The following is a 17,129-nucleotide window of genomic DNA, read 5'->3' as shown; positions in this document are numbered from 1 at the left end:
CTTTTTCTCTTTCTACACTGGCTGTCTACACCTCTTCCTAGGCTGGCAGCTGTGAACAACTAATAATAAAAAAATGAGAAAATAAATAAAAAATAATTGTATAAAATTTTGTATAACAATGAGGGTTTCCTTCCTTTATCATGCAATTTCCCTTCTCTCTCTCTTTCCCTCCCCCCTCTCGACCCTGTTTAATGGTGATCTTCTTCTCATGCTCTTCCTCCCTATTCTGTTCTTAGTTGTTCTCCTTATATTAAAGATGACATTGGGCATTTGTTTTTTAGGGATTGGCTAGCTTCATTTAGCATAATCTGCTCTAGTGCCATCCAGGGCTAGAGGTGGTGACCCTGTGGAGACCCCTGTGGAGGGAGGCGCGTGTCATCTCACACATGATGTAGCACAAGGAGCTGGCGATCCTGGGAACAGGCGTCACCACCCTCCCCGCGCATCTGGGGAGACGTTCATTAGTGCTTTGCTCCACTAGCCCCGTGGTAACCCATTTCAGGATTATGGGGCTAATGAGCCTGTCAGCACGGGCCTCAGTAGGAGCTCCCTAGCTGGGAGCCGTTGGCCAGCACACCTCAGATCCATCTTCAGGAGGTGGTCTGAATCGTGCCTCTTGGTCGCTTTCTGTTGGTCTGAAAATAGATTGTAAAAACAAGGGGCGAACAGCACTGCCACGCTGCAGGGTGGAGATCACCAGGAACCAAGGGTCGGGAAGTCCCGTGGGCCCCGAGGGCCTGGCTGGTGCTCACTCCTGGCCTCTCACCGCCTCAGAGAGCAGGCGTGGTGCCTGCTCCATTTGTGCAGATGGTGTCTGCCAAATACTGAGTGACGAGCACCCTCCTGCCCCAGAGTGGAAGGAAGAAGTGAGGAGGGAGGCTCCATCCGACCATATTGGTGTGTTATTGTTGGGGTAACAGGTGTCCCCTACAAGCTCGTGTGGGAGACAGTGACACAAGTACAGGGGGAAACGATTAGACGATGAGAGGCGCAGCCTAATCCGCGTGTTGATCTGCTGATGGACTAACTGGGTGGTCCCGAGGCAGGTAGGGTGCAGATGCAGGAAGCGGGTCACTGGGCCTATGCCTTTGGGGTTTATGTTTTGTCCCAAGTGAGCAGAGCTCTCTCTGCTTCCTGTTGCCATGTCCTGAGCTGCTTTTCTGCCCCAAGCCCTTCTGCCATGAGGTCTTTTTTCACCTCAGGCCCAGAGCGGTGGAGTTGGCCACCTATGGACTGAGACCTCTGAAACCAAGGGTCAGACTTTCCTCCTCTCATTGTCCTCCTCAGGTCTTTTGGTCATGGCAACCAAAAAAGCTGACCAAAACATGATGTGAAGTGTTTGGTCTCTGAACCCCACTGGCTTGTGCTGTGTGAAGAAGGAAACTTCTGGAGCAAGACTTTTAAAACTTCTGGGAGAGCAAGACTTTTAAGATTAGCCTGAATTTACGCTTGGGCCAGTCTGACTGTGATTGACTCAGAATGAGCCCAGGTCATGATTGCTAGATCCTAGAGATAGTATTATATTCCACCTGAGTTTCCCAAATATTTGTATAAAATAATTCTCTAAGTGTCCCTTAAGTCTTGCTTATGATTTACCATCTCTCTGTTATATAATATCCATTAAAGTCCCGGCAGCCATACTTTCCAGAAATGCCTTGAGAATTTTATCACTTAGGGAACATTTAAACAAAGAACAAATGCAAGTGCTAACCCAACAACCCTGCTCGGAGTGCTCATTACAATAAACTTAGGGCCAGTGATTGCATCTACTAAGTTAGACAGTGACAGATGGGAGCAGCTGAGGCTTACAATTTAGAAAAGGTTAATATAATAAAGGGCAAAGTCTCATCAAGGTTTTAAGTACACCTCCAATTTTTTTGTAATATACATTTGTGCATATATACCTACATATTGTTACACATACACCCTAAAATATTTTTAAAACAAGTAAAATAGTAAAAATTAAAATATTTGGAGTTAAGCTAAGAAAATCTGCAAATGCTCTGAGAAGGATTGAATTGACTGGTATGGAAGTGACAAACAGCCATTCAATCAGAATTTAGCAGCGATCTTAGTAACAGAACAGCCAACACAAGTATAAATTGGCCATTAATTGAATAATCATATTAATTTCCTATGTTTTTGATGAGTAACCAGATTTAAATGATTCCTTTATCAAAATCAATCTATCTTCATATACCCTAGAGCCCAAGTATCAGATTTCAATGGAGGTCTCCTTAACCTCCTTTCACCAAGACACACGTGAGACACAATAGGACAAGCGGAGGTCCACTCTCTCTTCTGAGTCACACACTTCCCAAGCATCCAGGTGGAGAACAAGAGTGAATTCTGGTGCAGGCCTTTGAGGGGGTGTCCTTACTGTGCAGAGAGGGTGAGAAGACATGCCAGATGACCAGTGGTGTGGACATGTGGGGACCATGATGACTGGTCCTTGCTTTCTGCTACTCAGGGAAGGCAGCCTTTGGGTGTGTATCCCCAAACACTCCTGTGTAGTGAGAGCACCAAGAAAAGTAGGCTGGGTGGACAGACTGAGAAAGTCCTGGGCAGAGCCTGCATCTCCTCTTCAGCAGCACAGAGGAACCCTGGAGACTGAAAGTTCTGATTCCCTGGAAATTGTACATGGCTGAGGGTCAGTGGTCATCTAGGCCCAGCCTAAGAAGAGCATCATCAGACAGAGCCAGGAAGCTCCCTGACCTGTGGTTAGGACTGAGGGATCTAGAGTTCAAGGCTGTAGCCTGAATCTCAGCACTGCCCTGTCCTCAGTCCATGTGACCTGGGCAATCATCTCACCTTTCTGCTCATTGGTACAAAAAGGGTGGTGGGCACCTCTCTCCGTGGCTGTGGACACTTCCTGAACATGACACCTCATACCCAGGCTCCAGAACAGCACAGCACCCAGCAGCCCAACATCCATGAGTCTCCAGCAGTTAAGCCATGGACTCAGGAGGTAGGTACCTGCAGCAGGGCTGGAGGTCAGTAGAGCCTGATGGGGGACAGGTCCTGCTCCACCCACTTCATCTGGAGAAACCCAGTTGTGACATAAGATATGCTTTGTATTGGCTCTTCTATTACCTGTTCTGCAGCCACAGCCCAAACAGTTGACTCTTCAGATCCCCAGCTTTTGTAAGCAGAAATGAGGACATTAGGTTACATATACCTATTAGTGACTTCCAGCTGTCCCATTCTGGACCTTATTCAACAATCTGAGTAAAAAGAAGGTCAACATGAATACACCTGATCACATCAAGGCTCCTGGCTGTGGAGAAGTGTTCCTAGTAGTACCTGGTAGAGGGTGCTCAGCCCACGCTGAGTGTGTGCAAACACTGTTTATGCCCAAGCCCTCGTGTGTTCAGGTGTATTTGAGCTACAGCTGGATTCATTGCTGAAGTTTCCAGGTGAGTTTCATTTTCAGGTCTGCAGGGACACAGGAGAGGAGGGAACTGCATGTCTTGAAAGCCCCCTGCTCAACACTTCTTGGTTGCAGAAGCATCACGGCACATTTTCTTTCTTTGCCACGAGCCCCATACACCACCACGAGCCCCTTCTGGACAAAGTAATAGAGATGGTTTAGCAAGTTGGGCTTGTCTTAGGGAGCATATTGCACCCACAGACTGCTTGCTTTTCTTTGAGTCCCTCTGAATGTCACCGGAGGCTCAGCCCTCTCACCTACAAAGCCATCAGGGGAACCCTTCACTGTCTGGCTGGCCATGTGATTGTCAGAATCTCACTGCAGAGTGCCCCCGAGGACAGAGGCAATGCCAGCTCGAGCGTCTAATGATGAAAAAGCAAACCTGAGCCCAACGAGGAATGATTGATTGTTTATTCTTAGTTTTATCCAATTACTCCTAATATAATTTTCCATGAAGGCAAAGTGAGATTCATTTCTCATTATGCTCCTCAACACATATGCTGAACCCTCCCTGTGATTCACAGCAAAGAAAACACCAGCACTGAGGCGGTTGACACCTATGACAATTTGCTCCGTGCCACAGAGCAGGGTGAGAGTAACTGTTTGTGGCACTCTCCATGCTGGCCTTAATTAAAAACAAAACAAAATATTCATGCTCTTTCTCAGAAGCAAAGCTCCCTTCTGAGTTTGATAAATAGGACACATGCGACAGTGATTCAAACTAAAAGTCTCTGCTCTTGTGTTTTTCTGAAAGGCAGACTTAAAATGCTACGGCGCTGAACAAGGACTACTAAACGTGTCCCCTGGACTCTGCTGGGTCTCCCTCCACGGGTGACAAAATGCAGAGGCAGGTCTTGGAATGAGGCAGATGTGCCATTTTAGAAAAATCTGGAGCACAGACTTGGACACCTTAGCCTACTTGGGCTGTCGAACGAAAGAGCGCCTACTGGGAGAGGTGACTGACATTCATTTTCTCACGGCCTGGAGCAGGAAGTCTGGAGTCGGGGAGCCAGCAGGACCTGGTTCTGGTGAGGGCTCTCTTCCCACCTTGCCAACCCAGCAGCCTGAGAGCCAAGTGGGCAGGGGGAGGCCAGTGCCAGGAAGTTGCATGAATACGCTGCCCAGACTACAGGGCAAGGGGCCTGGGTTCCCGGGAATGGCACCGAGCGCTTGGCTGAGCGTAGGTGACACAGAAGGTGTTCTGCCAGGAAGCTAAGCAGCATTTCAGAGTCAGTATCTCCTTGGGCAAACTGGGCCTGGTAGGCGTACCACCAGGAAGCTGGTCTGATCCAGGTCACACATGGAGTACAACCTTCCTGCCAGCACAGAAGTGGCTCCTCGGGAACCCAACCAGGGCTAGGTTTCCTCTTGAGGAGGGTGAAGAAAGTTGAAATGAGGTTGGTTTGCCCCCTGTAGGATGCCCTTTCCATAGTCCAGGTATGGGAATTATAGAGAAGAAAAACATGTCATGGGCCTGTAAATATTTTGTATTTATCTTTGGTCAATCTTATCCTTTTTAAATGTTTGAAAGCATTTGATCCTATGAAGAATTAAATACTGGAATTTCTGGTTTAATGTGATCTTAAAGTCACCATAGCAATCACTGACACTTCCTTTTGAGGATGTCTGGGGATGTTCATGACTCTGTGTCCAGGAGTGCTCACCCACTCCCTGTGGCTGAGCTGGGAGTCAATGGTCCTTACAGCCCTATGTCCTTGCCCACAGTTAATAGCCCCCCAGAGCCACCCACCCACATGACTTTCTAAGCCACTCTGAGAGACTGGAGCTTCTCTTGGGGTTTCTACACCAGCTCCAAGGGAAGGAGTGGCCTCCTCCAGCGAAAGCCTTTCAGGCTGTGAGGTGCTGAGTGTGTACCCTTGAAGGAAGCAGGGGTCAAGGTCTGTCACTGCACCCAAGAAGGAAGCAGGGGTCAAGGTCTATTACTGTGTGGGAACATTCTCTAAAATGTTTGAGTGCTGTGATTTTCTCAGTGAATGGAAAGCATTGGTTTACATTGTCTTTACATCCAAAGTTACTTTTGATTACACACCCAGGCAGAGGAATCTTGTGGGTGAAGTGTTTGATGGAATTGCTGTCCAGCGGCACGTGGCCTACCATTGACAGAGCCGTGGACACACTCAGGAGCAGCATTCTGTCCCCACTGCTGTGCCATAGAGTCCCCTGCAGGCAGTCACATGTGCTTGCTCAGCACATGACACCCATTGACTGTCCTGGTGTCTTTGGGAGAAGCAGAGATAACCCTTTATAAATATGCTTTGCATTGATCTAAAAGAGGAGTTTGCCCCTGCATGATATGTGAATGGCACTTTCAGTACCGAGGACGATGTCGGAGGACTGCGCTGTACCTACTCTCCCAACCACAGGAAAAACCAGTCTAGGAGTGGGAGCGACATGGTCACTTCTGATTTTAGTTTCTTCCTGCTCCTCATTCAACATGTGAGGAAAAATGTTATGTAAGATTTAATGAAGAAAAAAGATGAGTTGAGGTTTCCACCAGGAGACTGTGGGAGGAACCGAACATCTAAGGGACAGGCTCTGGAAGGGACAATGTCTGCTTTACAGGGAGCACCGCTTTACCAGGATCCCGGGCTTCTAGGTCCAATATCTGACAGATGGTCATGTCCAGACAGTCCAGTGAGCCTGCTGAGGAGAGTGGCCCAGAGCTGAGGTGTCCATAACGAGTGCCAGACCATGGCCTATAGCTGGAGCAAGGGACAAGGGAGCCTCTGGGTCCTAGGAGCTCTGCAGGAGGTAACAGCACCTTGAGAGATGCACCCACCAGCTGATGTGGGCCTGGGACATGGGGGAACCTTAACAAAGGACAGGGCTGGTCACTGCTTCTGTGCTCATCCCCTGCCAGTGCTGGAGCCCTGAGTGTGCCCATCTCCATGCACTAGTCAAGTTGCTGACTGCACTACCAGTCCCAGGCAAACTCCCTGTCCCTGACCTCAGTCCGCTGCACTGGGGTGGTGTCTCACTTCCCCTCAGCTAGACTCAGCAGTGAGCCTGGGATTGCTGTACAGGCAGGTCCTCCCGCTCCTGTGCAGGCCCTCCCCCTCCCCGAAGCTGCCAACTCCAGAGTCCCCCTGCACTGGCCTCATCCAGACCTCAGTCAGGAACACCCAGGCTCTATCGCCCTCTCTTCTTCTCCTAGGTTCATGCCTTGGCTCTGTTCCTCTCCTGGTGGCTCCACACGTGCTCAGTGACCCCTGTGGACACCAAGGCGTCACTGTGGAACTTCCTGGTCATGAGTCTGCCCTTCTGACTTGCCTCAGCTGTGGCGTTGATCTTGCAGGCCCCTCTGCCCTTCCCCTGCCAGTCCAGCTGCTGCAGGAGGGGGACGCACATGGGCCTGCAGCCCGGAGTGGTTGTACCCTGGGGCACTAGAGGAGGGCGAGGTGCCGGCCAGTCAGCTGCACTGCATCCACCATGGGGGGCCACGGCCTCGCCTCCCTGTGAGTCACTCTTGTCTGTAGCAAAGTGTCCCTTGCCCAACTGTGCAATTTCCTAGGGCTGCTCTGAGGAAGCACCATGGGCCAGGGGCCTGAACAACGGACATTGATGGTCCCGCAGTGCTGAGGACTGAGGTCTCAGAAGGAGGCGACTGCAGGGCGGGCTCGGTCCCTCCAGCTGGCCTCTCTCCTTGGCTGGTGGGTGGCTGCCCTCCCCCTGCCCTCCTGCTCCTCTGCACCTCACTCTCTGTGAGTGTCTGAGTGTGCCCTGGAACACCAGCCTCAGGTTCCAGCCTACCTTTATGACCAGCTCCTGCATGGCACCTCCAAGGACCCCTGTCTCAAAAGAAAGGCACAGCGGGAGGACGGGGCCTGGGACTGCAGCCTGGGAGTCTGGGGCCTCCGGGCAGCGCTGCATCCGCCACCCTCGTGTCCTGCCCAAGACCTCCCAAGGCCGCAGCTGCTTCATGAGGAGAGCCCCCAGGACCACTGCCTGCCCCCTCCGTGGGAAGATGTGCACACTCACACACACTCACACACTCACCGACTTACACATGCACACCCTGTCACACACAAACACTTGCATAATCACAGAAATTCACAAGCACACACACTCTGGCCCCCATGCACACTCACCAACACTAGAACTTTCACATTAATGCACACTCATACACACTCAAGCTCTCACATGCTCAATCACACAACACCAACAAACACAGACGTCACACACACATGCCACCATGCACACACTCAGATCTGCACTCACACGCATTCACACTCACAGAAACACACTACAACACTCCCAACCCCACAACAGACACTCATACTCTTACTGAAACACACAAAAATTCACACAATAAAGCACACACACCCTCATGCTCACACAGTCACCACCCACACTGTTACTGAAACACACACATGCTCATACACACACCCACACTCAAACACACAAACATTCACAAACTCATACACATGGAATACACTCACACATGTGTATATACACTCCCACTCCCACCATCCACCACACAGTCACATAAATATCATCACAAATACATTTAATGCACACTACAAACACATGTATTCACACAGACACAGCGTTCACACATTCACATATTCATAGACTCACACTTCCACTCATGCTCTCACACACAATTCCTCCACACACATTTATGGTCACGTACACAAACAAAAACACTACTCAGACACATTCACACAAAAATACATCCACACACTCACAGACTGTCTATAAACTCCAACACATAGACACACATTAACACACTTCCTGTCATGCTCAAAAACATACTCCCAGACACACACTCACAATTTCATGACATATTCACACAGTCTGTCATTCAGATGACAGACACTCGCACACTTGCATCCTTCTTATGCACACGTGCGCACACACACACAACTTCACTGTCAAGGGTACATGTAGTCACATCACTGACACACTCATGAATACATTCACAGAAATGACACATGCACACACTAACATACACATATGTTCACTTATACACACAAACACACACTTGCATACACATACACATTAATCATATCCCCACACACACTAGTCCATATTGTAACACAGATCATCCTGCACAAAATCATACACACATATCCATACCTACACACTCACAAACTCACATTTTCTTTCAGGTACACAAACTCACACTCACACAACAGCATTGGCAGACCCACACTCTCATGTGTTTACACATTCATGTTCAAATCTAACACTTGTAGAAACCACTCTTGCACATATAATCACTCATCCACACACCTACAGTCACATATACAAACACAAACCTACACTCACTCTGAAATACACATAGCACACTTGTTCACGCTATCACACTCACACACAGAGTTGCAACAACACTGAGACACTCTGAATCAAAGACTCACATGTTCACAGTTTCAAACACACTGACACATACTAACAGACTCTCAGACACAAGGAAGCCCTCACTCAGGCACATCAGTAAACACTCTTCAGCACGCTATTTCAAACACACACATTGTACTTGCACATTCACAAACTCAAATGCACATTCACACACAGAGTACCCTGCTGTGCATACACGCTCACACACTCTCACATTCACACACATATTCATGTACACACATTATCAGTCACATGCACTCACACACTCATACTCTCACACTCAAGCTCACTCAAATACACTCATATTCTCACATACACACACACACCAAAGGATCTGCATCTTGTCCAATTTCTGCATTTCTTGGACAATAGGACTGTGACTGTGGACACCCGAGACCCCACTGTCCAACTCTCCCCAGGGAGCCCCCCACTGCTCCAGACCTCAGGTCCCCTGCCAAGAAGGAAGGCTAAGGGGTTACTGCAAAGGCTGCTTGGGGCTCTGGGGGTAGGAAGTCTGGGGTTTGATCTACCTCCCTGCTGAAGCCATGATTCTACAGGCTGCATGGTGCTAATGGTACAATTAGTTGGCTTAGTGAGAGTGCTGCCTGGGATTTGGAAGAAACGAATGATAGAATCAATTACAGGAATAGATTTCTAGAAAATACAGAGAACAGATGATGCCAATAAAAATGAAATACTTTTCTTGTGACATACATGTCAAATATGTGTATAGGAAACTGACTTAAGAGTAGATGCTTCAGTTTTCTAAGAAATGTCACAATTTTTAGAAAATAATTTATTCTTCTGGCTTTTTCTGACAACTCAAGTTGTTCAAATGCTACTTAACTTCTAGCAATAGACAGAGTTCCAGTGTTTGCTTAAAAGTCATTTTATTGAATGACTATTATAAAAAAGAGGAAACAGCCAGTTGCAGAGAAGGTGTGCAGAAGAGGAGCCCCTGAGCCTGGTGGTAGGGGTGCGGGGCCTCATGGCCACTGTGGAGAAGAGCACGGAGGCTCCTCAGAGGGATAAAGATGGAACCCCCATGTGACACAGCAATACCACCCACAGGCATTTACACAAGATGAAATGAACACGCCCCAAATACATCCGCACACCCATGTTCCCTGCAGCTCTATCCTCAACAGCTCAGGTGTGGCCTCAAACTAAGTAACAATGGACCAGGAGAATATGGCGTCCAGTGGAACAGCAGAGCTCTGAAGGAGAACATCGGGCCATTTGCAAGAACATAGGTGGAGTGTGGAAAATTATGCTTAGGAAATAAGTCAGACACTGCTGCACAAATACCACATATTCTCACTTACACATGGAATTAGAAACTATCAAATCCAGAAGCAAAACATGGAGTGGCTGTTTCTAGAGGCAGTGGTGTGGACATGGACATAGTCAAAGGGCTTGAGGCTTCAGTTAGGCAGGAGGAAGGCATTTTATTTACTTAGAAGTCAGTTGCACTGTATGGCGAATGTGATTACTAGTAGAAGACTGTACATTTCACCGTAGCTGGGACGATCCATCTCCAACCTTCTCAGCTCAGAAGAGGCTGACTATTTGAGATGAGGGAGGGATTGATTGGCTTTCTTGGATCATTCCATGCTGCATTCAAACATCTCAACAAAGCACGTAGTAGCTCATAAACTTGTACTTTTTGTGTGTCAATTAAAAATAAAATTGGAAAAAATGAAAAAAATCCATGAAACTCATCATGTCACTTAAAACCTCATAACTATGCACAGTTAGAATTTGTCAATATATATTTTAAGTGTAATTGAAAGAAAGAACTAAATAAACCATAATAATTCCTGCTTTAAAAAAGTTTGTAGAGTTAAGGCATTTAATGAAAATTCCATCTAATTCATCTGGTCTTAATCCAGCCTCTCTGAAGGGGCTGCACATGAACCTTGGTCAGCAGAGAGAGCTCAGCTTGGGCAGTCGTAGGAAGTCCCAACTGACACCATCAGATGTGTTCTCTTTCCTACCTAACTACAAACTTGGTGGCCAATGGTCACCAGAGAGATGCTTTCAGAACACCAGGAAGTTCACCAAGACTTCTAGTGTGATGTAGGAGTAATGATCAGCATCTGAAGTGACTTGGGTTACTGGTGATTTGATTATAATAACAAATTAACATCCATTAAATACCAAAATAAAATTAAAAAAAAAAAAAAACAGCTCAACTAGACGCTTCTGGGGCCTGGGGTGTGAGTGGCCTTTCTGGAAGGGCCTGTAGGGGTCTGGTGTGCATCCAGGGTAGACTAAATCCAGTCTGTGCCCAAATCCTCTGGGCTCTTCACTAGCTGTGCTTATCTGGGCAGGTTGTTGGGTCTCTCTGTGCCCTGGTTTCCTCACTGGTAAAAGGGGAGGAGAAACAGCTCCTGACCCAGGCATGGGAGGCCATAAGGATGGGACAGGTTCCTCTATTAGAGCACTTAGACCAAAGGTTGCCAGGCTCAGCTCCCTCTGATGTCTACATTGTTATTCTGCATTATTATAATCATATCTACTAATGCTCCCAGCCCAGCCCTTCCTTCTACCAGGAGACATGGACACTGCTGCCTTCCTTCATTTAACAAATGTTCTTGAAGCACTTGTTTTCCCTCAGGGGAAAGAAGAGATGATAAGAAATGTCCCCTTCACTGGATGAGCTCAAGAATGCTTACATGGAATCGAGATACGGACGAGCCCTGCCTGGGACAGGACTGCAGGGAATCCAAGATCAGTGCAAGGTGGCCCAGGAGTCTCGGGGAAAGAGGAGGCTGCCGACCCAGGACAGTGCAGTGGGGAGAGGCTGCTAGTGTTGGGAGGGGGAGCCCTGCTGTGCGGCACGCCTTCCTCCTTTGCAGAGTGGATGGCAGCCGACATCCAAGAGGGGTCCTGTTCTTGAAAGCTCTGGGCCAGGACAGATTGCTGGGTCAGTAAACCCACCGACAGATCTCCAAAACCAGGCTCAACAAATGAGCACAGGACATCCCAGTGGATACAAAGTCCAGATGAACAATAGGCCTATGAGAGAATGTGATGATGCAGGTGGTCAGCATGGAGGAAGAGGAGACAGGTGAGCAGGTGACCCAGGGAGCACTGGACAGATGCATCTCTCACCAGGACAGGGAGAGAACCGCTCCTCTGAGGTGCTGAACAGGTTGAGAGGAAGAGCTGCTGGCTCTGCCCAGTGGGTGTCAGCCCTGTGGACCCTTCATTGGGACCGGATTGACTTGAGAATGTGATGGACCAGCTGTCTCATCCCCATTGTGAGACGGTGGATCAGTGGGGTGTACCCAGAGGTGCAGATGGCTTCACTATTAGACAATGGTGCTGTGTGGTGCTCCCCTGAAAAGCCCTGGAGCTCAGACTCACGCTTCAGAGGAGGTGGGACTGGGGGGGCGGTGACAGTGAGTGACAGAACGACCCACCATGGTTTTCTTTAACTGAAGTTCAACTGTCTTCTATCCTTTGCCTGAAATGTGCGCAGACATCATGATGATGATCATGCTCTTTTCCCCAGCAAATTCCACCAATCAGCCTCCACATTTTCTGCATAATTCAAAGACAGCTTCTACTTCAAAGACTTTCCTAAAAATCCACTCTTTACTTCCTAACATGCCCTTGAAAATCACCAGAGCAGACCCCTTCCACCACATGTGTGGTCTGAGGTGGCCGACCTTCTCTTCTTTGAGTGTCCTTATCACAGAGGTCTCCAGGATGGGACCACGCTGGCTCTGGCCTGCCCCATGGCCTGGAAGAGCGTGCACAGGATTAAAACAGGGAGAACGTTCAGCGGGGCCTGCGATTTGGCTTACCAAGGCCACCTTCCCCTGGAGGACAGGGGCAGTCCTTGCTCATCTCCAGGGTGAGTCCTTCCCAAAGATCCAAGCATACAAAACTGCTCTAGCAGAAGAGGGGTCAGCTTTATTCACCGTGTGTTTGACACAGTTAGGGGACCCCATAGAAAACCAGGCCAGACAGGCAGAAGTTCAAGGGTGAACTCCCCTCAAGGCTCTGGGGGTGAGAGCCGCATCAGGGCAGGGGAGGCTGGGAAGTCGGCTCCGAGCCCACGGGTCTGCAGCAAGCCCAGCTCCAGTCGGACCGCAGGTCTGCCCTGCTCCGAGAACACACAGAGGCTCCCACGGACCATGTGGCAACTCCAGGTGGGGAGGGGAAAGTGCATGTGGACGGTCCCCCGAAATGACCCCGTCACCTTTGCCTTCTGAGCACCGTAAAGCACAGCCCTAGGTGGACACCGAGGGCGGCTGAGACCCCAAGGCATCAAGAAGCGTGATGCAGAGGAGCACAGGAGTGACAGAGCCACCTCTACCTGTGACAACGTCACGAGCTGTCTACTCCCTGAAGAACCCACGAGAGCCAGTCCCCCTTGCCCTTGCTGGGCCAGCCAGGCCGTCCCCCAGTGGCCATCTCCTTTTCTTTTGTTGTGTCCTTTTTTTTGACACTAGTGATGGAACCCAGAGGCACTTACCCACTGAGCTACATTCCCAGCCTTTTTCCACTTAAATTTTGAGATGGGGTATTATTAAGTTCTTAGGGCCTCACTGAGTTGTTGAGGCTGACCCCAGACTTTTGATCCTCCGGCCTCAGCCTCCCTCGTCCCTGGATTGCAGGCATGTGCCAGTGTGCCACGCTGTGTCGTCTCCTTCAGCCTGGAAGGGGCGTCTTTAGTAACCCTTGCCTGGGTCTAAATTCTGGAAGGGTCAGTGTTGTGCTCTACAACTCTGGATCCAGGATCCCAAGATTGGTGTTAAGGTTTCAATATGGTGTGTCCCCAAAAAGCTCATGTGGGAGACAATGCAAGAAAGCTTAGATTTGAAATGACTGGGTTAGGAGAACTTTAACCTAATCAGTGAATTAATCCCCTGATAGGGATTAACTGGGTGGTGACCTAGGCAGGTGGTGTGTGGCTGCAGGAGTGGGTCCCTGGGGGTGTGCCTCTGGGGTTTACATTTTCTCCCTGGTGAGCAAAGCTCAGTGTGCTTCCTGGTGACAAGGCTCAGGTGCTTTCCTCCTCCACACCCTCCTCCATGATGTGCTGCCTCACCTCGGCCTCTAATGGACTTGGCCACCTGTGGACTGAGATCTGAAACCGTGAACCCCAAAATGTACTTTCCCTCCTCTAAAGCTGTTCTCATTGGGTCCTTTGGTAGCAGCGATGAAAAATCTAACACTGTCGGTAACATTTGGCTGCTGTGGTCATCTTTGTCATGTTAACAATCAGCACGATCAGTGAGAGATGGAAGGACAACGGGGAAGTGCACAAACAGTCCGTGTTTCACACCCTGCACTCCTGGCAAAGTGGAGTGGTGAGAGGGCACCTAGTGACTTCAGTGTGTGTGCACACATGCCCCCCCTCATGCCCTCCCACATGCACCCTCACATACCTTCCCCTCCCACATGCCCCCCGCATGACCCCCATGTATCCCTCCACATGCCCTGTCGCAGTCCCGCTGCAGCAAAATACCCGGGGGGTGACGAGCAACTTGTGTAGATTGATACAGCAGGAGAGGGAGCCGTTTATTGTAGGACAGGAGGGGTATATCTACAGTCCACACAGCTTATCTAATTAGCATAAACTAGATACAGCAGCCAACCAATCAGGAATCTCCACACTTAATGGCTCGCGGGCGTTACTTCACAAACCACTCCCTCTGGCAAAATGCCAGGCGCCATCCAGACTTGTTTGCAGACCCTAACAATGCCCCCCACATGTCCCCCACACATGCACCCCCCCACATGCCCCCCACATGCCCATGCTTTCTCTCAGCAGCCTCGTAACCTGCTTACACAAGCGCCTGCCCTTGGGTCTGGCGTCCTGAATGGTCATCAATGGCCTGGCTGGCCCTCCCGTGCTCCTCCTCTGGTATTCTCACCTCACTGTCCCTGTCTGTCCCTGCTCCTAGGACCTCAGACCTCAGTCATGTGGTCCCGTGTCCTTGGTACTCACCGCTGTCTCCTGTGGAAACCAGAGGCTCCCAGCCTCCTGCTGTCACCCACAGACAAGAGGCACTGAGTACTGCCCGATGTCACGTAGGTGTGCTCACCAAGGCAGAGGCCAGCGGCACTGCCTCGGGTCCTCAGTGGACCTGGGCTCTCTTGGTCTACCCTCCGCCTTGTCGGCTCCCGGTCTGCACTTCCCACTTTCCATAGCCCCGTTTCCAAGACTCGAACACACACCATCCTGTGCCTCTGTGATGTTCCTTTCCAGTTGGATTTCTGACCTGTGGGGCCAGTTCTGTTCCCACTGTGACGACGCTGCCTGGTCTTTGGCTGTGACTCCAGGCTTGGTTTTACAAGGCCAACCCCCCACAGAGGCTCCAGCCTTCTTTGGGTGGTCTTTCCATGCAAGCTGTCTCACTCCCCTCTTCCTCCACGTGACCTATCCAGCTTTGGTCCTCCTCTGCCCGTCCCACTGTCCTACAGAATAGAGTCACACCAGTGTCCGTAACCTGCTTGCACAATGTCTCAATGTCCCATGAGAAGATGTGTGTGCAGCTGGGTCATGAACACATTAACCCAGGTGCACGTGTGTTTGACCGAGGGTAAAACAGGAAGCCATGTATCCTTCATCAGAGGCTCTCCACAACCTGAGGCTCAAGCTGCCTTGCTGCCTGTGAGGTCCTCGTACTCCTGCTGAGTGATTGGCGGGTCTACCAGGTTCCTTCCTGTCCAGCCACTTCTGATTAGTCGAGTCCCAGTCATCCTTCAAGTCCATCCTAAAACATGTCACCTCCATGCATCTCTGCTGCCCTTTTCTCCTACAGTAGAAGTAGGCCTTGGCCCAAGCTAGTGCGTCCTTCCCTTGGGAATCCCATTGCATAACCTGCACACAGTGTGAGGGGAGGTCAGCTGCTCCCGCGCACCCCCACCAGAGGAGAGCGAGTCCTGATGGTTGGCACAGCCAATTCCAGTCTTGAGCAAGCCCCAGTTCCAGACTTCGGGCAGTTCTCTGGCCACATCTTGCAGGAGAATCTTGCTTATGGAAGATGCAACTATTCAGCAAGCACTTTCCGTCCCATTGGGATCTACTCCTGGCACTGAGAAGTCCTTGGGCCCAATAGCAAGCATACTTCTCTTCAGGCTTCAGGCCCCTCCTCTAAGGTCACAAAGGACAGGACTGCCACAGCCTGCTCACCAGGGATGGAAAACGTCTCCAGGGCATTTCCAACCCCACACCTCAGCACATTAATCTTTTGGTGCCCAGCAGCCATGTCTGTGCCTAGTTGTGCAAAGTGGCTCCATGGAGGGTTCCAGAGTAGTGACCTGGCGGTGCAGTGCTGGGTGGGTGCACAGGAAAGAGGACCGTCAAACGGAGGGAGGACTGCAGCAGAGAGGAAGAGAAGTAGGCACGGTTGACAGCCTCTGAGGCTGCTCCAAGGGAGGGACAAGACTGTGGTGGGGATTGGGGCAGGCAGGACTGTGTGACATGGCTGGTAGTGATCGTGAGGTAGGAACAGTTCTAGCGAGAAAGAGTCCATCGCCAACATGAACTAGGCCAAGAAAAGATCTAACTTCACCAGAAACAAAACAAATGAACAACATTTCTCACGTATAGCACCTAACTATCAAGCTGTCTGGTGAGGAGGAGAGGAGAGGGGAGGGCGTCCTCACCGGCGGTGGCCACCTCTGGGTGCGTTCTCCCTGGCTGAAGGCTGGGCTGACTTGGCCTTGGGATGCAGCGTTAAGAACTCGTCGTCCCCACAGTGGGGCTGAAGCCCACAGCACGCATCTTGAGCATGTGGCCTTCACCCAAGCCCTGTACTGCTTGGTGCCTGTGGACCCTCCCCTGCTGGCCCACATTACGCAGGCCTCAGTGGAAACCCAGGGTTGAGCTTGAGTGGCACTCAGCTCCTCGCTACCTCTCTGTGTGTAGTTGTTACCCAAAACCTGAAGCTGACCCAGGAGCATGGGCAACGTGCCCGGTCTCCAGGTCCCGGTGGTTGGTCCCGGGCTTTGAACTGGATGGGAGGCTCATGCCCTGTGTTTACGTGAGCCCCGCTTGACCTCCACTGAAATGTCACGGCCAAGATGATGACGGCAGATTACTGCTTGGTGTGCACTTAAGACTCTATGGTTAAAATCTGTCTCCTTCGTGTTTATTTTTCTTTTCCCTGCATTTGTTTTTGAAACTGGAGGCTTGTTCACATTAGTGCATATAAATTATTCTAGTCTTGAATATATATTTACCAGGAGATCAGATGAAACCCTCGAATATTTATGGAGCGCCTAGTGCGAATGGAGCAGCCTGTCCCTGTGGTACCAGAGGCTGCAGAATAGTTACTCTCTGTCATTCAGTCCCATGGGTCCCCAGAGCAAT

The sequence above is a fragment of the Marmota marmota genome, unplaced genomic scaffold, assembly GCF_001458135.2.
Source record: "Marmota marmota marmota unplaced genomic scaffold, marMar, whole genome shotgun sequence".
Lineage (NCBI taxonomy): Eukaryota > Metazoa > Chordata > Mammalia > Rodentia > Sciuridae > Marmota > Marmota marmota.
Note: the sequence above shows the minus strand (reverse complement) of the source record.